Source organism: Amblyomma americanum, chromosome 7 (genome assembly GCF_052857255.1).
Source record: "Amblyomma americanum isolate KBUSLIRL-KWMA chromosome 7, ASM5285725v1, whole genome shotgun sequence".
NCBI classification, from domain to species: domain Eukaryota; kingdom Metazoa; phylum Arthropoda; class Arachnida; order Ixodida; family Ixodidae; genus Amblyomma; species Amblyomma americanum.
In genome coordinates, this window is record NC_135503.1 from 14,079,648 (window position 1) to 14,092,796 (window position 13,149).

Sequence of the window (13,149 nt, forward strand, 5' to 3'; positions counted from 1 at the left end):
GAGTAAATTTCTTCTTGAGGACGTTCAAGATATAAACGTTTGCTTTACCCAGCAGCGGTGGGTCAGAGCAAAAGCGCCTGGACGAGTGCACTTCTCATTAACCTGTTTATCCAGCTCAGCTGTAGTTTGCTTTTGCGATTTTTGAATTTGTGTTTGCTCTTGTTCTTTTCCATGCATGCGCGTTAGGACTACCTGGAGCTGAGGTCACGTGGTTGCTGAGAGTCTCTGCACCGGACGGCTCCACTTGAGTTGACGTCACTGCGTTACGGTCACACGGCCGGCGCAGTCACGTAGAGTGCTAGTCCGGGTGACCTCCCCGCACTAGTGAAGTGAAGAACAGCGCCATGAGGCTGATCATTACGTTACCAACAAAACTGGTGCGCCAACGCCGACGGATGCAACCGGAATGGTCTACTCACAGCCGGGCTGAAACAACGGCCCCAGCTATGCTAAACACAGTGGGTTAAATTTCAGGAACTGATAATAAGCTTTCTCGGGAAAGAAACGCTAGAAAAGGTGCCTTAACTTGCGCTCGCCTTTTGGTTAAACTAAAGCTGAACAGAACTGTAGAAGCCATTTTACGATCTGTCCCGCAATCAGGACCCAAACGCATAAAGTTATGTGGCCACGTGGATACGCAGGGTTTAACTTCTCGAAGCTCCATTTGGCACTAAGACTATCAGGCACGGCTTAGTTGAAGGATCCCGACTAATTTCGACCACCTAAGTTTCTTTAACCCACACTAATACCGTACTGCACGCAAGTGCCTCTTTTTTTGTATTTCACCTCCGCCGAAATGTGGGCCGGCAGGGCCGGGCTCAGCAGCTAATGCCATGGATAGCCACCGATGCACAGCAGCGTGTAAACCCACAATGTATTTTGTACGGAAAAGAGAATCTTGGTTGCACTTTGGCCGTGCACTGCTCACTCCAGATAGGAAGTGATACGATAACCAACCGAGAAAGCGCTAATTTCAAAATGTGCCTCATGCGCCAATATCTTTCGTCAATTCACTTTGTAATTAGTTAACATTAGCTCTGATATCCATACCACTGGCTATTTCGCATCGGCAAACTGCTGGAGCGCTTATCTATCGCGAAGATAGCACGCTGTTCAATCACTCCAGTACAGTACCGGACACTTTTGTATTTGGGATATTTCCTTATCGAGATATGTTCTGTTTATTCAGTTTATCAGCAGTATCTGGGCGGCCTATATATGCGTCCAGCAGTATGTCAATGCGCCTAGGCACTTGAGGCGTATCACGAAAGTGGGTTACAGGGTTGAGTCCTCAACCCTACTGAAGTAGGTTGCACCGTTAGCAAAGGCAGAGTCCTCTTTTGATGGGCATACCTCATACGAATGCCACACACGAATGACCCGCAATCAGTCGCCGCCCCTTCCAGGAACAAGTTTATGGATACACCGCTTTTAGAGGGCCATGTTTATGTTCGTACCATTCTCTCTTGCCTGGAAATGTTTTATTTAACGCGTCATTGTTCGTTTCGATACCCATATGCATACTTTTATGATTTTTCTAAACATCCAACAGGATGTACAAAGCTGTGTTCGACGGTTCAAGCAGAGAAAACCTTTATCGAGAGAACTTTTTCAAGCATCTGGTGCGACGTGTGGACTAATCTTTGCTTTCTCAAGCAAGTAGAAAGAAAAAAAAGAGTTAAATTTAAAACCAGTGCCAGATCATGTCATCTCGCACTTAGCCCATTTTTGGTGGCGGCACCCGTTCGTTATTGTTGAAGTGCCCACAACATCTGTTACCATTTATTTTTCATAAATAATGCACCGTTTCCTCGCAAGGTAACAAATTATACCTAGAACCGACGTCATTGCTCTAGCACAGAAACAGCAAAACAGCGTCCAGGGGCCCGTTCGTACGAAATACAGCTGCGCTTTGCAAGCGCAGCACCAAGCGCAAGGCGGCGTACGCTGAGGTGCAGCTGGTTCGGCATCCACAGCGTTCGACCATGTGGCGCATCCACTCCGAGCTGTTAAACTGCAACATTTGGAAGAATGAAAAAAAAAAACGACACACTCTGTTTCCTCTTCATTACTGCCTAGCAAGGGGCCCTCGCGACAAGCGTGATATAAACGCTGACTTTGTAGACGCAGCGCTTTATTGATGTGGAGTTGGGTGCACGTCTGTTTTGTTTTTTTAACCTTTGTACGCGCCAGCAGCTCTATCTTGCACAGTGCGGCAGGCATGGGTACAGACAAGGCAGCAAGATAGCTTCGAGGTCAACGCCGCCTGTGATATAACACTGCTCGGAACAAAAGAGCTTGCAAAGTATTCATAAATGCGTTTATCTTTTAAATGCCATTCGGTGATACGGATTGGGCACATCTAATTGATTGGGCGTTACTGAAGATCTGTTTGACGGACGAGAGACAGACACGAGTTTGAAGCCTTTGGTTGATGTTAGAAACTGGGACGAATTGCCTCTCTGGACCAAACTCGTGTTTAAATTGTCAGTGTACTTCGGAAACGCACGTGAGTGACCAACGGGAAGCCAGCAAGGTAAGTTTTACTCCCATATTTGTTTTTCTACAAGCATTCTTCTGTCACCTGCAATCAGTCTCGGTTTACGCTTGGGCATTTCGCCAATTCAAATCGAATTCGTATTTTTTTCTTTTTGCAGCTTTGGGCTGTCGAAAGCCAAAATTACTAGGAGTGATCTATTTTGTGCGAGCGTGAGGGAGGTTCAGGAATGTTTCGCGAAATAGCCATTGCTCTCGTATACCTTAGCCTCAGTATTTCACAGCCTGTCAGAGTATCTATGGTTGTTTTACGAGCTTTAAATGTGCCCGTCCTTGCAAGGTATACGTGGATTCAAATTATATAGGAAGGCATTACAAACGCACGCCGTATCAATAAAGGGATCGAACACGAGAACGCACTGAGGGTGCATGCTCTCCCATACGCAGGAACAAAAAAATTTCTTTCCAAGAAAAAAAGTGCATAGAGCGTACCACGAAGCTATCTTAGTACGTCATACATACTCTCATCGGGCGCGTGTGGGGTAGGCTTTTTAAAAGCTAAAGCCATGCCCCCTCTAATGGCATGCGCACGTTGCAGCGATCTTGACGGTCCTCGCCGTAAGCAAATCACTTCACCGTGGGCGCAGCATTTGTCCTTCAGACGTCCGGAATCATGAGAAAAAAAAATAAAAGCTCAAGTTTGTATCCACCTAGGAGCGCGCTTTCGTCTCGACAAAAGGCGGCCTCCGTTCAGGCGCGCTAACGTATTCAGTCCCTCTCGTTCACCGCTCTTCCCTCACTCACACGACGCCAGGCCCTGACACAGCTCTCTGCGGCCTCAGATTGACGGCGTCTGTGCGGAGGCGCATCTGTGCAGTCACTTTCGGCACCGGCGACTTTATTGCGACGAATAACCGCATGCAAGCGCGACTTTTCCGTAGCCCCACACCGTGTCTTCCGCAACCCTCTACCAACGCTCTCCGCTTAGATTCCCCGACGTTGTGAGTTCGTTGCAGGAACAGCTGGCAAGGGGGCTTCTGATTTCCGAACGCGCGTTTAGGTTTCTTTTTCCTCAAACCGCGTGCACGGTAGGTGGCTTGACGCTGCCACCGTTTGGCGATTCACTCCTGCCCGTCGAGGTGAAAGCGCAGGTTGGACATTTCCGTGACGGGCGCCGCAGAGAGGTAGGTGGATGCACTTCATTCCTCTAATAGGAAATAATCCGGCTGTCACTGAAATCAATAACATCAGTGGGGAACGCTTTTTTCAGGTGTAGTGTTTACTGGACGGGCGAATCTGTTGCGCAGTCGGTTTAGGTAAAATATGGATTACATGAAACTATAGCAGAAGACACAACCACATGCAGACAACGACATGCGCTGGTCGTTAAGTTCGGTATTGATCGGCAGCATGTGGTTATTTTTCCTTCTACTCTGTGCAAGTCCAGCTTTCTCAGGCAAAAACATTGAAAATTGGAAAATTGTACGACACTGTTATGGAAATATTGAACGCAATGGTCCATTATTCTCATATGTAGCAAAATCTTTTCCTTAAAGAGTTTCTAGCGGTGGAGTCGAAAAGTTAAGACTGCCATAGAAAACTAACGGGGAATGCTTTTGACGATACCAAAAACGTGAATTAAAAAAAAACACAAAACTGCCGTCGGGCGATCTGCGGATATATCGATTGTTATAGTGAAATGTTACATTATATGAAAAAAATTGCGTTTATAAACGGTTTCCCGATCAAAAATGCTTTTGTACAAAATTACTGGGTATGGTAAAATGATTTCTTATCTATAATGGTTACGCAGGTAATTTTTTTTTTATAATGAACACTGAAAAAATTCCCCTATGGTTTCAATGACCTATGATTGCTTCCACAGATGTATGTTTACGCGCCCAAAATAACCTCTTTTCTTTCTTCTAATACTAAAGGTTCACAAGACAAATGTATACGAGCATTGCGATCACATGTACCGGATTATTGTAGAATATCTATATTTGAAGTATAAGCCACAAGCTATAGGAGTTTGGCAGTGATAAAAAAAACTACTTCCTGCCTTTTAGGATATTGCCTCCGTATATATCCAGCAAAGTTTTGTGCACTGTTCTTTTTTTACAAGTTAAGTGCCATGGAGATCAAGATAACAGCATAAACTGGTGTTTTAATGTACCTAAGGACCCGCAATATGCAGGTTATCAGTAAACGTTTTCTGAAATTGTGGTAAACTCATAGACGAAAACGTGCTTTGTACTTTACTTTTCCTTAAACTTGCGAATGCACTAATCTGTTATAACTGGCGCGATTTCAGCTGCGGATGCATTACCTGAAGTTTTGTCGTTCCAGCTGGCTCTTCCGATGGAAGTTAAATATCATGGGCATAAATGCGCAGTTTTCTTTTAATGTCACAGGTGTTCGCAAGAACATGACAGAAATATATTATCAGATTATAACATCAAGTTTCGTCGCCAGTGTATATCTTCGCAAAAATAGTGTGGCTTTATTTTTCGGAGTCCGGCGATTTTTTAGAGTTTACTTTGTCACTGATGAGCTCCCGTTTAATATGAACACCGCGCAGACGAGTCCATTGCTTAGAGCCGAAGATTGATCGCTTTCGCAGCGTAGGCACTCACCCCAGAAAGCTGTGAAAACTGCGGGAAAAAATCAGCGTTTACATTTGCACAAGCGAAGGAAGCGAATATGCAGCGCGTTCAGATAGCTCAGCTCCTGTTGTTCAGTCGCAAGGTCCACAATATGACGCATGAAATCATTAACGTAATTGAAATTTGGAATGCTTTGCTTGATGATGTTGTTGATGAAACATGTTCAGAGATTCGAGCGTTCGATTGATAATTTGTGTCGAGGGCATCCTTGGCACTATTAAGTATCCATTTTGCTTGTGTTTTATTGTGTTCCCTCTCTGTAACGACTCTGAAGCGAGGGATAACTGTATGAGTAAATAAATAACAGAAGCAGCAGGTGTAATGTAGGCATGACGCAACTTGAAAATACACGGTCTCGCCCATGCTTGGCTTCGATGCCCTTGTGGAGGAATGCATGCAAGGCGCTCCGGTTTTTGTTGCCATGCCTACGCAACAATTGCTGTCAGTAAATAAGCAAACCTTTATGCACTCACTCACTTCAGCTCGTGCCTTTCAATCCGTCGCCCAGGACGGCAACGCTGAATAACGTCACGCGCTGCACGTGACTGAAGGCACGACTTCATCGAATAATTCTTGAGAGTGAGATACTAGTGCAGAAATTACGATACTAGCATCGAATAAAGCGGTATGGCGTTTGGGTGAAGCAAACTGGGACTGAAGCCACTGCATCTGGTGGTAGGCGCTGCGCAGTAATTCCAGCTGCACGCTCGGGGTGCAGCTCAGCATAGGGATGCATATATTTTGAATGCTGTTGTCAGTTGCTTCCGCTTTGCGGTTTGCACGTGATAAATTGTTGCTGACTGTTCAGAACAACGACAGCCTGCCCTTCGTTCCTGTCATTAAATCCCGGTCCCTCAAACCGGAGCGGAACTGTCGCTATCATCCATGTATTCTGTATGACGGAAATGCATTGCATGACTATCGCATGCTATATTGTTACGTGACGGCCAGCCGAAGAATGAGACGAGATGACCGATGGCAGTGAGATGATTTTTAATGGTCGCTGGCCTAGCGCGAGCGCTCCGTCGCGGGCCACTGCCAACTTCGTCTTCTTCGTCACAATATGTACGGAGAGCTGGGTTCTTTTGGTGACATTGTGGATACTCGAAGATTAATTCCGGCATTTACCACGCTGTCTATTTCTCATAACAAATATCATCCACTAAATTGGGACAGTTTGAGTATTTTGGAACGTAACAACTAGAGAAAATTAAAAACATACGATCTCAGTTATTTCCACCCATGTAAACAACCACTAACAGAGTCACTAAGAAACAGTAATCACTCTTCCTATCTGCCCGTGTGAACTGTACGACATGTGGCCAAGGACCGATTATGAAAAAATGAAATGCTTGTTCGCCCCGCGTTCTGAGTTGCTTTCGCACCGTTCTCTCTGAATGTGGCAGTTCTCTGATCAGCTGATATTAGCTTTGTTCCATGCCATGACCTTATTTAGTTCCGTCAGTTAGACTCAAAATTTCCTATTTCATGCCCTGTCTCCCCCCAGCAGATTAAAAACGCCGTCATTAAGGAAGACGTGAGACAAATTCGATCCTTAAAATTCATTGAAAATCCGTAAGAATTTACTTGATAATTTAAAAATACTCAAAACAACAATATTGCGCACAATTTACTGCCAGGTGCTCCCGCAGGTTCGGAGTGGAGCGGTAGTTCTACGAATTCTATTTCACATATATTCAATACTGTTTAGTTCTTTGGCTTCTTAACGTACGAGGGCTTTTTGCTGGCGTGTGGTACCAGTGGGGATAGGCTCGCCTCCGCCGACCACGATGTAGGGAAGAAGAATGAGCAAGCTCAGCAACACTGTAAGGTGTGAGAAGAAGGAGCTCAACAGATGATAGGTCATCTCCACAGTCTATATACAGTACAGAGATTCAAGAGTTTTGTTTTGTTATAGTCGCCTCGGGAGCGAATTCAATGAAGTTGTAGTGTCCGGCAGTGCACTGCCAAAAGCTGCCAGTGCCAAAGATAAAACGGAAGCTGGAAAGCTGTCTGGTCAGTACACTTCTATAGAAACATACGGTGACCGAACTGAACCCGGGTGCCAGGAGAAGTTTGATTAGGTACAGCCACAAACGATATACACCAGTGTGGCAGTTATGCTATTCAGACCTGACACCAGATGATTAAAGCTTCGAAGGCTTGTATCCGTGCCGCCGTCAAGGCACTGGCTAGGTGGGCGACTCTTGGAGCTTGAACATGACGGGGTAATGAGGGAAGCAGATAAAAGCTCAGTGCTTTGGCCACCTTCGCAATACTGACTCCCTGGTTCCGGGCTAGCACCCATGGCGAGAGCGTGACAAGCTTTCTTGTGGCTACGTCGGGGCTAATCTTCTACACTACCATGGGGACTGATGATCACATCAAAAAGGACAGTTTATGTTTACAGACCTTTCAGGGTTACTAGAGAGCTTGCCAATGGTGAACAGTTTGTAATATGTTAACTATAGCTACAAAACACGAGCAATTGGAAGCTCCTCATAAACGCTCATATGCCATAATTATTTTATCTCATAACGCTGGATTGCTGCATTGACGCACCTGCCACGCACCTGATTGGCGTGTCCTTTGAGGCTGATGATATGTAAAGAGCCTCATGTTACGTATGTTAACTCTGGAATGCAGCTATGCGTTTTCTGAGGAAACTGCTATATTTTTTTTCTGTACCCTCACTAGGGCTGCAGATCAGCGGCGATAAATTTTAGTTCAGAAATGAGAAACGTAGCGTCGCAGTGTTGCTGAGTGAAAAAGGATTGAACCCGTTTTCTTTTTTTAAGAAGCAGATTTTTTGCGCACAGATTAGCGGCAGTGAGGGAATAGCACAGCGCAACATATCTCGTATTATCTTGGCGCTTCCTCTGTTATAACGGAAAACAAAAGGCAAAACATGAGAATACGGCAGACCAGTACATAGTGCCACAAATAGTTCAGTTCTCACTTGCGAAGTGGCAGGTAAGAGTGTTGTCATGGCTGAAGCGGGAAATAGTGTGCAATTGAATGGTAATACAAAATGAATCGCACAATAGTTCATTTTTTTAAACACCTGTGCAATGCATTCCGAACAGTGACCGGAGCACTTATGTTTATCAAAGACCACTAGACCGCACCCGATTTTTTGGAAACGTTCTATGCCTTGCGAAAAAAAAAACACCCTTTTTGCAAAGTTTCCAATTTTCTTTTCTCGAATCGTCCTATCACTACGTGCGGTTTAACGAGGCCAAGCGCAGGTGGGCTCAAAGCAGTTTTACTTTAGAGATAGAGGATACCATTACCACTGCGACATAACACACGCAAAATCAAGCAGGCTTTTCATCCGAATGGGGTTGTCTATTCTCCCTGGAAACGAACACACGCATGATTATATTTTCTGAACTAGTTGAAAATAACACAGACATTTTTTTTAATTGTAGTAAAAAGCTGGCCACAAAGGACTGTAGCCTTCTCGCGTTCATAACGCTATGCTGTGAACAAAATTTGTACCTCTCTTCCCCTAAGAAGTATCCCCTTCCCTTTCAGTTGAAAATTAGACTTATTCCTGGTAGTCGTACCTGCGTACATTAAAATGCCTGAATGCCCATGCTCGGCATACGCTGCACTCTTTTTAGTGCCTGTGCGCCAAAATAAAAGCGGTAATATTCCGTTCAAACTGCGAGTGCCAGTCCCTTTCCGTAGTCAATAGTAACATAAAACTGCGCATATAAGCTCAAATATCAGATCAGCACACCTAAACCATAGAATCAACAGAAACTCAAAATACAATTAACTAAAACTTTCCTCAATCGCTTCTTATATATAGCTTGCGGGTCATTAACATTGCCCAACACTGAAAGCTGACAGATGGGTATTGGATATAGCTTAAGTGTTCTTTTCGCCGTTTTTAGAGCCCCTAACATGACCTCAAAAAAATGTGACATGCATTTTTTCCGAAGCAACAAAGTGCAAGATTTGGTATTCCGAAATGTGACCGAAATATGCCGTTTTTCTCCTTTCAAGAAAACTAAGCTGCTAGCCCAGGTGGGCGACATGACATACTGTGGGAACCTAAGAGTGGTTGTCGATTGAAGGTGGGCGTCTGTACGCTGCCAATAAGGACAGCTGTTTAAATAGTACCAAAGATGTAACTAACATTTTTAATACATTTTGCTTTATTTATATTTATTTTGTCTTTAAGGGCCCAAAGAAATTATATAAGGAGGGGCTAGCTCCCCTTGTGTAAATCTATGAATAGTAATAAGACAAGGACGATAATGAAACAAAAATACAAAAACTCTAACGGTAAAAATCAAACGACAAGATCAGAGGTATACAAATACGCAGTAAAACAAATGATAAAATTAACGCATGGCAGTGTGCACAGTTAGATGGCAATGAATGGTTCGAGGGAAGTCTACCGTGCACTGTAGAGTAGCAATAAGGGAGTAATAACTCATTGGCATCCACCTAAGTGCAGCCATACGGCTACAAACCAAAGCTATACAGCTTTCTCAGAAACTTCGCTTTTAAAGAAAAAAACGTTTCTGGTAATGCTGCATAGCTTTTCTTTGTAGCCGCATGGCTGCACTTAGGTGGATGCCAATGAGTTATTACTCCCTTATTACAAATCTTTCCCACCTTAGGGATTCCCCTAAACATTTAACCAGCACTGTACATTAGCCAACGCAATCTCTTCGATTTGGATTTGTGTCAATATGTTACTACTGTTTGAACGGGCAAGGCACCCTGGCCAATCCCTTGCTTTGGGTATGTGCCACTCTACCCGAAGCTAATAAGAACAACGAACGCCAGGTATTTTCTTCTGACCCTTTCCTATACCAGAAACTAGCGCGATTACACTCCTGGTTATATTTGGTGGAGTTGCGGGCGTTTGCTGCGTCTTACTCCGGAGCTTCGATGCCGCACCTTCACGAGGACACCAGCCGGACTGTCGACCACGGCCCTCCTCTTACTATCGCCTGTTCTCGTGCCCTCCGGCAGCGCGACCCAAGCATCTTCAGTGGAGCAGCCAAGAGCGATGTCGACGACTGGTCGTCATCCTATGAACTAGTAAGCGCCTACAATCATGGGGATGATGCCACCAAGCTCAGCAATTTTCTCTGCTATCTTTCCGACGTTGCCAACTTGTGGTTCCGCAGCCACGAGGCCGACCTTCCTACTTGGGCGTCTTTACGACCAATTTCTCGGGAGTCTTCAGCCGTCAAGCCGTCAGGCCGTCCGCAAATTACGCGCCGAACAACGGCTCCGTTATCGTCCTCAGCTGCCTGACGAGTCCCTTACGAGTTGCATCGATGGTTCTGCAACCAAGAGGCCGACCTTCCTACTTGGGCTTCTTTTACGACCAGTTTCTCAGAAGTCTTCAGCCGTCAAGCCGTCAGGCCGACCGCAAGCTACGCGCCGGGCAACGGCTCCGTTATCGTCCTCAGCTGCCTGACGAGTCCCTTACGAGTTGCATCGATGGTTCCGCCACCACGAGGCCGACCTTCCTACTTGGGCTTCTTTACGACCAATTTCTCGAGAGTCTTCAGCCGTCAAGCCGTCAGGCCGTCCGCAAATTACGCGCCGAACAACGGCTCCGTTATCGTCCTCAGCTGCCTGACGAGTCCCTTACGAGTTGCATCGATGGTTCTGCAACCACGAGGCCGACCTTCCTACTTGGGCTTCTTTACGACCAATTTCTCGGGAGTCTTCAGCCGTCAAGCCGTCAGGCCGTCCGCAAATTACGCGCCGAACAACGGCTCCGTTATTGTCCTCAGCTGCCTGACGAGTCCCTTACGAGTTGCATCGATGGTTCCGCCACCACGAGGCCGACCTTCCTACTTGGGCTTCTTTTACGACCAGTTTCTCAGAAGTCTTCAGCCGTCAAGCCGTCAGGCCGACCGCAAGCTACGCGCCGGGCAACGGCTCCGTTATCGTCCTCAGCTGCCTGACGAGTCCCTTACGAGTTGCATCGATGGTTCCGCAACCACGAGGCCGACCTTCCTACTTGGGCTTCTTTTACGACCAGTTTCTCGGAAGTCTTCAGCCGTCAAGCCGTCAGGCCGACCGCAAGCTACGCGCCGGGCAACGGCTCCGTTATCGTCCTCAGCTGCCTGACGAGTCCCTTACGAGTTGCATCGATGGTTCCGCAACCACGAGGCCGACCTTCCTACTTGGGCTTCTTTTACGACCAATTTCTCAGAAGTCTTCAGCCGTCAAGCCGTCAGGCCGACCGCAAGCTACGCGCCGGGCAACGGCTCCGTTATTGTCCTCAGCTGCTTGACGAGTCCCTTACGAGTTACATCGAAGACGTTGTTGATCTTTGTAAGCGTGTAACTCCGGCTATTCGGAGGCCGAAAAGACTAGCAACCTACTGAAAGGCATATCTTACGATGTCTTCCAGGTATTACTTGCCAAGATAAACTAAGGCCTTCGCCGACGTCATTAAGTTGCGTCAAAGATACGACGTCTTGAAGAAAAAGCAGGCTTTTAATCGCCGCTCCTGCCTGCCCGACAAGTCCATTTCCGGGTTGGCATTTGGCGCCTCCAGCGCAAATCCGTTTTCGATGCTTTTGTGATTAGGGCCTTCATCCGAAAAGAAGTGGCACGCCAGCTGTTGCTGTCGCCCGTTTCCCAGGAGTCTACGTCTTCTCTCGTTCTGTCATCTAAGAGCTGGTCGCGGAGGGTTTACCCTCCGGCCCCCTGTCACAGCCCCCTGTCAGAGCCCCCGATACGTACTCTGAGGCGGTCGCAAGACCGCGGCGACATGATGTTCCCAGCGCCGGCCCCTCATTCTTCGAGCCCCGAGCGCCTCCACCGGCTCCCTCCCACCCTTTCAGGACTTCTCGGCTACCGTCACCGAACTCGTGGCGAACGCAGGGCGACCGTCCCATCTGCCGTGCTCACGGGTTTAACTGGCGTTTCGCGCCTCTCTGTTTCTCCTCCTCCGTTTCTACAGCCATGCAGTCCGGAATCCGCAGCTCTCTCGACTGTCGCGTCGCACAACATTGCTGACATGCCATTTGAACAGCGCAAATATCTTAGATCGCAGAAAAAAACAGGATCGCAGGAAACAAACAGAGAAGGAAGAATAGAAACCTTGGGTTGGAGGGGGGGGGGGCATTAGTGATGTTCTTGGTGCGAAGACAGTGCAGCGGGAAATAGCTGCAGTCACGGAAAGCCGAGCCCGATCCGCACTCAGCTTTCGTGGACAAGCGTCGGCGTAACGTGAGCCTAGTGTTCGAGCACGCAACCGTGCCAGACTGCGTGCTCTTCGTCAGACTGATGTTCCGCTCTGCGCGTGTTTTTCCCTGTGCACGGCGGACACAAGTGAGTCTGATAATTCACGCAACGCACGCACCAGTGTGTAGCAAATCATGCATAACAGAGCGCTGACATCACAGCTTTCGGTGGGCTTGCTTTTTTTTTTTTGCCGTACGAGGTTGTCCCAGCCGACTGCACTGCGCATTTGCTTCTGACCCCATTGGCATTCTGAAGGTCACGTCCATGGCGGTGACGGGACCAACCACGGTAGGTTTCCCTGACGCAAAACACGCACGACAATATTTCTGCGCTTTTATCTATTTTATTCTTTTTAGCGTTCCAGTTTCCGGTGAACGCAGGTAGGTCACAGAGCCATAACACGTGTCTATAAAGCCTCTTTGTATTTCACGCAGATGGCTGGTGTTTTATGGGCGCCGAACAACCTCCAGGTTGTTTTTTTTTTATTTCGCGAAAGACTAACATTCTTCACATTCTTAGGAAGCACGTGCATGAAGGTGTTTAAAAAAATTCCTCGTGCAGTCTCCTCGTAACACGAGGCGCGCGCCATCCAATGCGCTTTTTTTTCCACAACAACACGAAGGCTGTGCCTGGACAAAGGCATCGCTAGCAGAGTAATGAAATGCGCATTGTTTCATACGTAACAAGAGCGCTAACTTCCCAAAAGGCTTCGGTTTCTTGCACTTCGCACGTTGATATTTGACGAACTAAA

The 13,149-nt window shown here is 46.9% G+C and overlaps 1 protein-coding gene across 5 annotated transcripts in view; it reads left to right on the plus strand.

The window, feature by feature from the left end:
- Positions 1–2,277: 2,277 nt before the first annotated feature.
- LOC144098525 (MFS-type transporter SLC18B1-like) overlaps positions 2,278–13,149 on the plus strand; it is a 32,763-nt gene continuing 21,891 nt past the window's right edge. For 2 of the 5 annotated variants that reach the window (XM_077631238.1, XM_077631236.1), the window contains exons 1-2: positions 2,278–2,536; positions 3,589–3,680. The gene's annotated coding sequence lies outside the window, so the exon portion shown is untranslated. Of the gene's footprint in view, positions 2,537–3,302; positions 3,681–13,149 lie in introns of those variants that run through there. The other 3 variants (XM_077631237.1, XM_077631234.1, XM_077631235.1) reach the window with 3 other exon arrangements.